This window comes from Meles meles, chromosome 14, assembly GCF_922984935.1.
Source record: "Meles meles chromosome 14, mMelMel3.1 paternal haplotype, whole genome shotgun sequence".
Lineage (NCBI taxonomy): Eukaryota > Metazoa > Chordata > Mammalia > Carnivora > Mustelidae > Meles > Meles meles.
This window is the reverse complement of record NC_060079.1, coordinates 16842835-16857082: the sequence shown is the minus strand read 5'-3', so window position 1 is coordinate 16857082 and position 14248 is coordinate 16842835. Positions and strand designations below refer to the sequence as shown.

The window sequence follows — 14248 nt, the reverse complement described above, 5'->3', positions numbered from 1 at the left end:
TGAGCCGAAGGCAGCGGCTTAACCCACTGAGCCACCCAGGCGCCCCCCTAAAAAACTTTTCCAGAGATTCCTAAAGCCTTTGTAGCTGAAATTAATCGTCCTTCCACAGAACTTTAATAGCATTTGCATTATATTTCCTTTCAGGTACACATAACAACTCTTAATCATAAACATTTAGGGATATTCTCATAAAAAGTATAACCATGATCGTTTTTAATCCTAAAAGCTTAGAACAGTTCCTTGAATATAATAAATATTTGATATACTAATGAATTTCGTTTAATTGCATGCCCTACAATCATTAATTACTACCACCTCTTAACAAGAATGTAAAGAAAAGATTATAGTCACAAACATAAGTCAACAAATGGCAACTAGATCAGCACAGAAAACTTCAGTGCATGAAATCAGTACTCCAACACAATGGATAACTGTTCACCCAATCAAATCTTCTTTTTAAAGATTTATTTATTTGAGAGAGAGAGAGAGAGAGAGGGAGAGAGAGACCACGAGCATACAACCAGGGGGAGCAGCAGAGGGAGAGAGAGCTGACTCCACACTGAGTGCAGAGCCTGAGACATGAGGCTTAATTCCAGAACACTGAGATCATGACGTGGTCAGACACTTAACTGACTCAGCCACCCAGGTGCCCCCACCAAATCAAATCTTTAAAAATTATGATAATGGCAGAAATACCAAGTATGAGCACTATAAGTACAATATTTCAAATATTAAAAAGAAACACTTCACTGATACCAACCAATATCCAAGAGAAATATTTAACAATGTTACTTGGAAACTACTTATATCAAATTAAGTAATCATTTGCCAATATTAAGCAATTTCATGTAACTCATTCTTCTAATATGAATAAAAGTTTTTCACATACATGCAGTTGCACAGAAGAATGGATATTTTGAAAGGCTAGAAATTCTAAAAATTAATAGCAAAAGCAATCAGTATTACATAATCATAAAAGATATACTTTGTAGAAATGATATGGTTGGATACATGTTTAAGTAATTATAATCCAGCAGAGTAAAACTCCAAAACTTCTGTGTCACTACTGTCATTCATTCGTATAATAATTACTGCTCACCAAAGGATGTAGAAATAAAAACTTCCCTCGCTGGGGTGACACACCATAGTCTCAAGCAATTATGTGACCTCTCCTACCTCTCTTCTGCTACTAGTGAACACCTGCTTTCTGCTAAGGTTCATGGAACCCCCCACCTGCTGTTAATGGACAGCTCTACACCTGGCAAAGAATGCACAGGAAGTCCTCAGAAGACTTTTGCCCCCACCCCAAGAGCTTGCTCCTTTTTTGCCCCGTTCCACATATTCTAGCTGTTTCAAGCTACCCTGAATTTCTGATCTCAACATCCTCAGCTCAGCTGCCTCCACAGCTAAAATATGTGGAAGTATTTTTATTGGTCCCAGTCAGATCTCAAGGGTGAATACCAAGCTCATTAAATATATTCCTACTCTCAATGATCTCAGGCCTGTGCTGGTATTGACAAGCGTCAAAAACAGATGTTTCGTATATTTTGCCCATTTTTATAATTATTTGCAGTAGTCCAACACATTCAGTACCGGTATTCCAACATGGACAAAATCAGAAATCAGGTTGACTATTTTTTGAAATTAATTAATTAAGCTAACACAGTTTTACTTCTTGTCTTTTTATTTTAGCCATAGGTGTAAAGTGATATCTAGTTGTGGTTTTGATTTGCATTTCCGTAATGATTAGTGATGCTGAAAATCTTCTCATGTGTTGGCCATCTGGATGTCTCCTTTGAAAAAAATGTCTATTCAGGTCCTCTGCCCATTTTTTAATTGGACTTTTTTTTTTTTTTTAAGAGTTCAGTTGCATGAGTTCCTTATATATTGTGGATATTAACCTCTTATCAGTGATATCATTTGTGAGTATCTCCTCTTGTTCAGTAGGTTACCTTTTCATTTTGTGGTGGTTTCCTTCCTTCATTGTGCAAAAACTTTCTATTTTGATGCAGTCCTAATAGTTTTTTTCACTTTTGTTTCCTTTGCCTTAGGAGACATATCTAGAAAAATGTTGTAAAGGCCAATGTCAGAGAAAATACTGCTTGTGTACTTTTCAAGGTCACATTCAGGTCCTTACTGCAATTTGAGTTTTTGAGTTTATTTTCAGCCACTGTAGAAAACAAATATGGAGGGTCCTCAAAAAATTAAAAATAGAAATACCCCATAATCTAATAATCCCACTACTGAACATCTACCTAAAGAAAATGAAAACACTAATTTGGAATGATATATGCACCCCCTATGTTTACTGAGCATTATTTATAACAGCCAAGATATGGAAGATAATGGTTGCTGGAGGGGAGCAGGATAGAGGAATGGGCAAAATGGGTAAAGGGGACTGCAGATACTAAGCTTCCAGTTATGGAAGGAATAAGCCACAGGAACAAAAGGCACAGCCTTAAGAATATAGTCAATGAGCGGTGCCTGGGTGGCTCAGTCGTTTAACGCCTCTGCCTTCGGCTCAGGTCCCAGGGTAGGGTCCTGGGATCAAGCCCCACATCGGGCTCTCTGCTCACCAGGTAGCCTGCTTTTCCCTCTCTCTCCGCCTGCCTCTCTGCCTACTTGTGATCTCTGTCTGTCAAATAAATAAATAAAATCTTTAAAAAAAGAAAAAAAAGAATATAGTCAATGATATTATAATAGTGATATATGGTGACAAAAAGCTACAGTTGTATTGAACATAGCATAATGTATAAACTTGTCAAATCACTATGCTATACACCTAAAATGTACATAACACTGTGTCAACTCTACTCAAAAATTTAATTATGAAATTTTGCAATTAGATTGGTTTTAAAAGATAGTTTTGCAAATTCTAATTGTCATCCCCACAGGGGGGAAAAAAAATCAAAGATTAGAAGCTCCACGAGCCTGACTGAACTGGCTTTAAAGCTATCTTTCTCTATGAAGCATTTCTCATTTCTCAGTTCCTACAATCAGAATCCTTTTCCATGATCCCATTGGACTTACTGTTCTCAGATTATATCATGATTATAAATTCAACCAACTTTACTTTTTAACTTTTTGTATGTTTTTCTTCCTTATATGGTTAAAAGTTCCTTAAAGGTAATTTACAGCTTTGCATGCTCCATAATGCCTATAACAGTGCTCCATGCATAGAAATGCCTTAACAAATGTTCTCTGAATTTTAAAGTTTTATAAGGAAATTCATCCAAATAGAACCCTTTCAGTTTTTCCTCTAGTCATTTTAAAGCTACTTTAAATGACTTTTCCTTATTCAGGGAAAATTCAGAATTTAAAATAAAATTATCCATTCCTTTTTTTTTTTTTAACACTTTGGCATTTTTATTTTCTAATCTCTTTTTGACGAAATACATCCACTTTATATTTAATTGCACTCATACTTTTAAGACTAAAAATATATTACCCGTATTTCTTCATTGATTTTGGTCTTCTTTATGGATTCAATCACAAAACTTTTGTTTTCTACCATTGCTTAAAACCTACCAGTTCTCAGTTCTTATTTCTTTAAATATCTTTCTTTGGCTCTTTTTTGCTTCTTTCTGCTTTTTTGTGCCCTTTCCTTTACTTAACAACATGTATAAGAGTTGGTTGCTTTGAGAAACACAGCAACCATTAAGTATGACTGTGAAATCACCAGTGTTATTTACCACACACTGAACTTAAGCAGTAAAATCTTTTTTCAGCTGAAAGTCTTATACCAGTAATTACTAATATAATTCATTCTTAAAATCTTCAATGAATTTAAGTGAAAAGTACTAGAAAACATTGAAGATATCACTCTGTTTGGCTCATGGTTACTATTATTTTTAAAACAATGTCTGAAACAGGTCATTAATTCTTCCTATCTTTTTTTATATGTCTATCTTGCTTAAGAACTCAGAATACCTGCTTTCTAAAAATAATGATTGAAATACTGACAAATGTATTGTTAAATTCTGTATTTAGCTTTTCCACATTGGCATTGTAACAATTCTGAAATGTATGTACATTCTACTGTCTGGAACAAAACCTTTACTTTCATTTTGTTCCTATTACTTACAGTGGAATAAATGATGTTTAATATATTCTCTGGGAAATCATAAAATCTTTTTGGGAAATATAATGTAGTAAGTCTAATAAAACATATTCTTATTTAAGTAATGACTGGCCTTAAGTTCTTCAGTTTACAATGCAAATAACATATTCCCTACTTTGGTCTGTAGGAGCAAAACAACCTTACATCATAATTAACTAAATATAATATTTTTAGTTTTTTTAAGTTATGATGCAATTTAAATGACTATAAAGATAATCTATTATTAAAATATGATAATTTTCTTATATTTACTCCATTTTTTGTATTTAGATTACTTCCAGCATTTCAAAATTATATATTAAGGCATAATAAGCATGCTTATGCATAAATATCATTACTCACTAAATTATTCCTTGAAGGATTTTCAGAAGCACAATTGTTACATAAAATGGTATGAGTAGGATGGGGATGAGAATAAGGAGTGACTGCCAATAGGCATGTTGGGTGACAGAAATATTCTAAAACTGGATTGTGGTGATGTCTGTACAACTCCGTAAGTTACTTAAAATAATTTACTTGTATACTTAAAGGAGTGAACTGTATGATATGTAAATTACATTTCAATAAAGTTTTTATAATTTTTTAAAAGAAAAAAGAGAGTAGGGACATTTTCCAACCAGACATTGAGAGACATGGAATGAGACAGGAAAATATAACCCATACATATGGGGAAAAGCAGGCAACAGAAACTGCCAGTGAGAGCAAACAGATGTCAGATTTAACAGAAAAAGACTCCAAAGTAGCCAATAAAAATACATTCTAAAACCTAAAAGGAAACTGTAAGTAGAGAAGTAAATGTAGGCATGGTGACAACGTCATATTAAATAGAGACTATCAGGGAGCCTGGGTGGCCCAGTCAATTATGCGTCTGACTCCCGGTTTTGGCTCAGGTCTAATCTCAGGGTCATGAGATCAAGCCCCACAGGGGGCTCAGCATGGACTGTGCTTGAGTTTCTCTTCCTTTGCCCCTGCCCCTACTCTCTCTCTCTCTCTCTCTCTCTCTCTCTCTCATTCACTGAAATAAGTAAATAAATCTTTGAAAAAGTTATTAAATAGAGAATATCAATTAAGAGAGAAATACTATAAAAAGAATCCAAATGGAAATTCTAGAGCTGAAAAGTGTAACCGAATTGAAAATTTTTCTATAGATGCTCAACAAAAGATCTGAACAAGCAGAGGACAGAATTAGCACACATGAAAATAAATTAATAAAGATTATGTAATCCAAAAACCAAAAAGAAAAAAAGAGTAAAGAAAAATGACTGGAGCCTCAGAGAAATGTGGGAAACAACTAAGTATACCAACATATGCAGAATGGGAATAGCAGAAAAAAAAAAAGGTTGCCTTCTCACCAAAAAAAATAGAGGCCAGAACACAGTGAAATAAAACATTCAAAGTGTTCAAAGAAAAACCTTTCAACCAAGAATTTATATCCAGAAGAGTTATCTGAAAGCAAAATGAAATATATTCACAAAAAAATAAAAACTGAGATAATTTGTTGCTGACTCAACCTACAAAAAATAACAGAGTCCTTCAAATGAAAAGAAACCCAAAAAATAATTTGACTACACACACATACACAGAATGACAAATATTAAAGATAAGTAAATCAAACATGTATAATCAGGTCTCTGAAAAGGAAAACCAAAGTAAGGAAACATAAATACTAAACAATGTAAGAAAAAAATTTTGAAATATAAAAAGATGCAAAACTACATACTGAAAGCAAACACCACTCATCTGAGAAATCAACTCCAAATGACCAAGACATATCTAGCAAAATTACTAGATATAAAGAAAAAAAAAATCCTTTGAACACATAGGCAAAAAGAACAAGTGTCCTATAACAGAAAGGATATTAAAACTGTCATCAGACTTTCAACAAAACATTTTAATCCAGAAGAAAATTAGTAACATATTTAAGACAGTCAAAGAAAGGTCAGTTAAGGATTTTATTTTTTTTTTTAAAGATTTTATTTATTTATTTGACAGACAGATCACAAGTAGGCAGAGAGGCAGGCAGAGAGAGGGGGGAGGGAAGCAGGCTCCCTCTCGAGCAGAGAGCCCGATGCGGGGCTCGATCCCAGGACCCTGGGATCATGACCTGAGCCAAAGGCAGAGGTTTTAACCCACTGAGCCACCCAGGTGCCCCAGTCAAGGATTTTATAAGCAGGCAAATGACCTTCAAGTGTAAATACCCCTAACAAACTAATAATGAAATGCAGTTCTCAAGAAATACTATTCCCTGGGGTGCCTGGATGGCTCAGTGGGTTAAACCTCTGCCTTCAGCTCAGGTCATGGTCCCAGGGTCCTGGGATTGAGCCCAGCATCGGGCTCTATGCTCAGCGGGGAGCCTGCTTCCCCCCTTCTCTCTGCCTGCCTCTCTGTCTACTTGTGATCTCTCTCTGTCAAATAAATAAATAAAATCAGAAAAAAAAAATACTATTCCCATAAGCCCTTCTAGAGAAACACACTACAGAATGAGCTTCAGATAGGCAAAATACATCAATATAAGCAATATGATGTAAGTACTCATAGGACTACAATTAAAGAATGTTTAAAATTGAGAATAGTTAAGTAATAACTACATATACTCACAGTGTAGATCATACCATGTATTAGTCTGCTAGGGCTGCCACAACAAAGTACCAAAGTCAGGTAGTTTAAACAACAAAAATTTATTTTCTTACAGTCTGGGGGCTAGAGGTCTAAAATCAAGATGTCAGCAGACTTGGTTCCTTCTGGAACCTCTTCTCTTCCCTGTATCTTCATATAATTTTCCCTCAGTGCATGTTTGTATCTTAATTTCCTCTTATAAGGATACCATTCATATTATATTAAGACCCACTTTAATAGCCTCTCTTAAGTTTAATTACCTCTTTAAAGACCCTATCTCCAAATATCACATTCTAAGCTACTAGGATCTAGGACTTCAGAATAAAAATTTGAGGGAAATACAACTCAGCCTATAACATATTTAAACTATTAAGAAATGGCAAGGAGAATGAAGAGAACATATGCCAAAAAAAGAACCATTTTCAGTAATAATGTCAGTAGAGTAACACTGGTAGTGCTATTCAGAGACTGTTGTATGTGTAACTATGGGCTTTCCTAATCCTATTACCCTCTACATTTGACAACTAGTATTCTGAATATAGAAAAGAGACATAGATTTAACTTAGAGAAGGTCAAATTAAAACACAGCAAAGTCCTCAATTTCACACTAATAGAAACTAAGGATTCATGGAATAATGGCTGATTCCAGGATTGAAAACAACAAAATGTTCAAGATGAGTCTGAAATCTTGTCATGGGAAATAGCAAGGGATCTACTGAAGACTACAGAGTCAGATCAAAGGACTAAGGAACCAACTAGAATGGCCATTTATTGCTTAAAGATGGGACAACTTTAATTTCAAAAAGGACAATAACTGATATAGATTAAAATATTTCAAATACATTTAAATCTATGAGTTTATAATGAAATTTTAAAAACAGTTAATTCAAGATCTTTGAAAATGAAGAAATGGCATTGGGTTATACATTTCCCCTCCTGACCACTAGGAAGCATTATTAGATTGAGTTGGTAGAGTAAAAACATGTTAGTATACACAAAATGATCCAATAATTGAATAAGAACCTTGTAGGAATTACAGATTTAAATTTAGGAACAGTAAGTGAAAATTATCTGAACTGGATAATAAAATAAGTCTAAAGGCATTACATTGGTGGGGTGAGATAGGACCAGGTCACTGGAAAACACTTTTCTCACCATTCATTGATATTCTAGTATTTTAAGTATAGTATGGCTTTAAAGTAATATACCTGATGTATTTTAAGATTTTATTTATTTATTTATTTGAGAGAAAGAGAGGACTTGAGAGAGAAAGAGAGTGCATATGAGAGGGATAAGCAGACTTCCCATTGAGCAGGGAGCCCAAGGCAGGGCTCAATCCCCAGGCCCTGGGTTCATGACCTAAGCTGAAGGCAGATGCTTAACCAACTGAGCCACCTAAACACCCCAACCCTGATACTGTAAAGCAAATATTACTAAACAAATATGATCACAAGTCGTATATTTTCCAAAAGAATTACCTTAGAAACACATAACAGAATGTCTATTGCTCAAAACATTCCTTTTATCTAGGATTTTTTTTAAGGTTTTATTTATTTATTTGACAGACAGAGATCACAAGTAGACAGAGAGGCAGGCAGAGAGGAGGGGCGGAGCAGGCTCCCCGCCGAACAGAGAGACCAATGCGGGGCTCGATCCCAGGACCACCTGAGCTGAAGGCAGAGGCTTTAAACCACTGAGCCACCCAGGCGCCCCGCCTTTTATCTAGGATTTTAAAAAACATTTTCAAAATCTACAACATTTTTAAAGAACTTTATTAATAGCTGTTTTCAGTTTGCTCAGTTTTTTTGGAAAAAAAATTAAGTTGTAAACATTTATTACAAATTAAAAATGAGGTTCTTTAAAATCTCAACTTTTTCAGATATGAGACAATTTAAAAACATTTGTAACTATAGTGAAGAAAACCAGGCTTTAAAAAAAAACATTTGCCATTACCGAAAAAGAGACATCTTTAGGTAAAGATAATAAAAATTCCAGTCTGCAGAGATAATGGAGAAAGTTTAATTATATGGTCAATGAACAAAAATCAAGCATTTCAGCTCCAACCTTCTGTTATTTTTCATTGTAGAAACGTCATATTCACATCCTCTTTTTGGATGATTAAACCAATGGTGAGATGATGGCAGAGATAGTAAGCTTGCAGTTACTCAGCCCTACCCTGTACAGCCTTGGTAAGGGGACTAACTCCCCACTGGTGGACCAGCAGCTTTGTCTCTTTGCATTCTTGTCACTTAGGGCTTTCTGGGCTTCTGTGATCTGGTACTTGAAGTTGTAGTAGTACAGAATGTTGAGGTGGCTGCTGACTTTGGGTCTCATCTCCTTGGTTTTCCTTATCTCTTTCACTGCCATCCTCTTTAGTCTGTCTTTGGCAAGGAAAGCCCCTATGGAGTGGTCCTTCATAACCCCAATGCAAATTCTGTCTCACTGGTCAACCCTGCTCTCCTGCACCCTGGTTGTCAGCACCCTCCATCACTTCTCCCCGTACAGGAATGTTGGAATAATGTGGTCAACATACATAAGGTCTCCCCATGTAGTAAAGTAGGCACTGTGGCCTGTATTAGGTCCTGGCCTTCAGGAGTACTTTCTGATCCTGCATTCTTTTCCCCATTCTCACTATTCTGGAAATTCTATTGATAATTGTGTGGAGGCCCCTGCAACGTGGATAGTGTCTATAATTTAGCCGGTTACAGTCTGCCACACATTTATTGCCTTTCACTGGAAATCTACCACGATCTATAACATTTGCTGCCTCTGCACCCTTTTTATCCTTTCAACGATATCAAAGTCAACAAACAGCCTTTTTATCTTCTACACTGCAAATGTACTTCCTGGTGTACAAATACATATTCTCTGGTGTCATTCCTGTTGATTAAACCATATCTGCTTCTTACACTGAACCATTTTATTGTTCCCAAAAACTTCCTTGTGATGAACTTGACCCTTCAGGCACTGCCAATATGAGGCTGCCCTTGCTGCCGCTCACTTAGAGGCTAGATCTTGGCCTTACTGCTCAAGGTTGCAGTGATGGTGAGTGGGGCCAGAAGCAGCAGTGGTGGTTCCTGGAGGGGAGAAAGTGGAAGAAGAGCTGCTCAGGGCTCTCTGGGATCTGCTCTCCACTTCCACTATCAATCGAACATTACAGCATTTTAAATGATATTTTTGAAATCAAGCTGTCATCCTCAAGGGATGGATTTAATTTTTGGAAAAGGAAAAGCAACTTGAAGCCATGTCTGATGAATTAATAGGTATCACAAAACCATCTATTATCAAAAATACAGCATAGCTCTAAAGTAATGAGAACTGTTTTCTTGTGTCACTTAAAAACTGACCTTTCAAAAGCAATTCCAAAAGAACTGCAACTAACTTGAGAAATGGTAGCATACATTGAATATGTTTGTATCACCCTAAAGATACTGACTAAAATGAAAATAAAGCTTCACTATTTTGCAGAGAAGGTACGTAACCATATTCATATGCACATGAGTACATATTACTCAGATGTTTTCCTATAAAATTTTTATTTACAAATATATTGAACATAAATAAATGTATAGTACAGTAAAAGCAAATAATCAGGAGACCAGAAAAAAAACTGCTACATATAAACAGTTCTTCAAAAGGACAAAATGATGGAAATGGGAGTTACAGAATATTACAGAGGCAGAGAGGTAAAGCCTTCTCACACAATGTATTAGAATAATACAAGCAAAATCAAATAACTACACTTTCAATCATAAATTAATGTTTCTCTTTCAATTCTGAAAAAATACTATTGTCTTCATTAAATGAAAGGACTTCCACCCACTTCAGCTAACATAAGGTGTGATAATCAAGATCACCCATGACTTCCATGCTTCTAGATGCAATAGCCATTTCTCAGTCCTGAATTTACTCAACCTGCCAGCAGCATTTGATAATCAATCACCTCTTCTTCTTTTAAAAACATCCAGGACACCACTCTCCTGCATTTTCCTCTTACTCCCTTGCTCTCCTTCTAATTTCCCCTTACTAGGTCCTTCTCATCACCACAACCTGCAAACTTTGGCTTTAAAAGGATTCATTACTCGGTCATCTTTTATCTCTGAACTCACTTCATTGGTATCAAAATCCAGTCTCAGAGCTTTAAATCCTGTCTATACCCTACCAATGCTGAAGTTCCATCTTCAACCTAGACTTCTCCCCAAACTCCAGGCTTACATCACTTCTCCATTTAGATGTCTAACTGGCATCTCAAACATCATATATCTATAAACAAACCTTGACTCTTCTCTCCAAAATTTAGTCTTTCCAAATCTTTCTTATCTCAGTAAATAAAAAGCCCATCAATTCAGTTGTTCAGGCAAAAATAATTGGGTCACCTTTGAATCTTTTCTTGCACCTTTAGTCCACATTCATAGGGACAGAAAATCCTCCTGGATTTACCTCCAAATTTTATGCAAAAGCTGACCTCTTACAGTATTATTTTAGGTATGGCTTATCAAAACTCCAAATAAGTTCCATTACTTTCTATTGCTATCAGCCTTGTTTAAACCCCTCTATCCTAGTCACAGTGAAACACAATCAGTGTTTGTTAATCTATCAAGTAAGATCCTATTTTTTTAAAGATTTTATTTATTTATTTGACAGAGAGAGACAACACAAGCAGGCAGAGTGAGAGAGGAAGAAGCAGGCTCCCCTACCAAGCAGGGAGCCCGAGGTGGGGCTAGATCACAGGACCTGGGATCATGACCTGAGCCCAAGGCAGATGCCCAATGATGACTGGGTTGACAGGTTCTGTTCCCACTCTGTGGTTTCCCTGACTTTATTTTCCTTGGAGTTTAAAAAGTTCCTTTAATCTATAAATATAAGTTTGTTCTTGTTTTTGTCTTTGTTTTTAATGAAATTTGGGAAGTTTTCTACCATTATTTCCACCTAAATTTTTTCTGGCCCTTTTTCTTATACATTGCATATGACATTTCAAAACCACCCCATACATCTCTATGGTTTTCTTCTTTCCCCCCTAATCTTTTCTTTTTCTTCTAATGGTTCTGTCAACCTATATCCAGGTTTATTTCTCTATCATATTAATTTTGCTAATAATAAACCTATACAGTGAATTTTTTGTATTTTCAGTTCTAAAATTTCCACTTCTTAAAAATTTTGTGGCTGATAATTCCCAGTTCATTACAAGCAAAAATTTTTTAACTTCACTAGTTATAATAGCTCCCTAAAAGTGCTCATGTAATAATTCCAAGATTCTGGGTTACCTGGTAGTTGGTGTGTGCTGATTTTCCCTTTCCTTGAGAATACATCACATTTTCCTGGCCTTTCATAGAATGAGAAATTTTGGATTATATATATGCTGGACATGGTGAAAATTATTCCATAGAGACCATATTGTTCTGAAAAGTATTTCTGTTTTTGTTTCGTCGAATCATTTTCTTGCCTAATAAAATTACAGACTGTCATACCTCCTATGTGTGGTATCTCAGGTCTCAGTTCAGTTCTTGAAGCCTTATTTATAATCTATTATCAGTATGTCATGATCATCACAGTTTCAGGGGTTGGCCAGAGATTCAAGCTGAGTGTTTTAAATACAGAATTCAGATTCTTCTCTGGTTGTCTCTTTTCTAGGGTTGCCCATTAATCCATGTGATGTTGAGGCCAAGTACTTTTTAACCTTAATTTTTCTGGCCAGCTTTGCGCAGTGGCAGTATCGTAGCCAATGAGGTTTATCCGAGGCGCGATTATTGCTAATTAATTTTTCTGGCCAGAAAGTTTCTCTATCAAAGTAAAAAATGGGGAATTCAACCCATTCTGATCACCTGTTTCATGTTTTAACGCCTATCTAAAACCTGGCTGCATTTACTCAGTTTTTAGAGCCTCACATAGTTCTTTACATAACATGCAGAAAGGGGTTATTGTGGGAATATTACTTTCTCAGGAGCTTGCTTATCAAGCAAGTATCAGAAACCCTCCAAAGTAATTTTTTTAATGATTTTTATTTATTTATTTGAGAGAGTGAGAGACAGAGAGAGAGAGAGAGAGAATGCACACATAAGCAGGGGGAGAAGCAGAAGGAGAGGGAGAAGCAGACTCCCTGCTGAGCAGGGAGCCCAATGATGTGGGGCTCGATCCCAGGATGCTGGGATCGTGACCTGAGCCGAAGGCAGACACTTAACCAACTGAGCCACTCAGGCACTCCTCCAAAGTGATTTTTAACTAACTAACTAACTCTGTACATTTTTTTCTGTATCAGTTAGATCTTTATCGTAATATAATAAACTGATAAAGAATCACTATGCTATCATTTTCTTGAATGGAGGACAAAACACAAAGCAAAATTATTTAGTATTGAAAAATTTAGCAATGCAGACGAACTGCTTAATAATTAGGAAATGTACAATAACAATTATAAAATATCAGAACTTTAAAATCTGTTTTACAAACATGTCAAAAGTCACTGTATAAGATACTTGTAGACACTGAATAACCATATCAAATAGAGCTTAACTCACAGTAAATTTTTCCATTATAGACAAAATTATAGTGAGAAATTTTTTGTTTTACAAATTATTACCAAATCTAATGCTTTGTTTGATTAATAATACCCTTTTATTTACTCTTTACCTAAAATAACTAAGTGCAAAATATTCACTGACAAGCTATATTGCTCAAAACTAGACATTTCACAGAAAGAAAATTACCTAATACTCCAACGGTCAACAAGTCAAAATTACATGGGACAGGCTGTACAGTATATATAGTTTGAGGACATTATTTTGGGGGGATTTATTTTATCTCAGAGCCCAGATGTTGACATGCTATCTACATTAAGCCCAGAATCACAGAGAATACCACCTGATGATCATACTTATTAGAAGCTCCAAATAACCTGCATCAATGAATATAAATACATTATTAAATAACAATAATTCTAGCTTCATTTGTGATTTAAGCCAAATGTCAACTGATTATTATATCCTAAACACCATAAAAACTCCACTGCAACTTTCTACCCTTCAACTCATAGGAAGTGACTTTGCCTCCTATTTTACCCAAGAAAATTGAGATTATTATGTGTGAACCACTTCAGCTTTTTCTTTGTCATAACACAATCTGATATTCATTTGTATCCTCTCCTCTTTCCTTTCATTCTCTGAATTTCTAGAAAACAACTTCAATGTCAAAAATTTTTACAGATGCTTGTCCTGATTGCAATTCTACTTTAGTATTTACAAATTGAGAAAATACATATACACCCATGGATTTACACAGTCTATTTCCATTAATAACACGGGGGTCAGGGGGCACCAAGGTGGCAGAGTCAGATGAGCATCAACTCTTGGTTTCGATTCAGGTCGTGATCTCAGGGTTGTGAGTTTGAGCCCCATGGGCTCCATGCTCAGCAAGGTCTTGGCTTGGGACTGTCTCTCCCTCTGCCTCTCTCCAACCCCCCCCCCCCAAAATAAATAAATCTTTAAAAGCAAAACAAAACAAAACCAGGGGTTCAGT

At 35.7% G+C, this 14248-nt stretch overlaps 1 protein-coding gene and 2 pseudogenes across 6 annotated transcripts in view; 1 reads left to right on the top strand and 2 right to left on the bottom strand.

Moving 5' to 3' along the window:
* The window catches only part of NBEA (neurobeachin), a 687041-nt gene that overhangs the window by 564668 nt on the left and 108125 nt on the right, over positions 1-14248 (bottom strand). The gene's annotated exons all lie outside the window — the stretch shown is intronic.
* Positions 8982-10995, bottom strand: LOC123925252 (annotated as a pseudogene).
* LOC123925340 lies at positions 12430-12614 on the top strand (annotated as a pseudogene).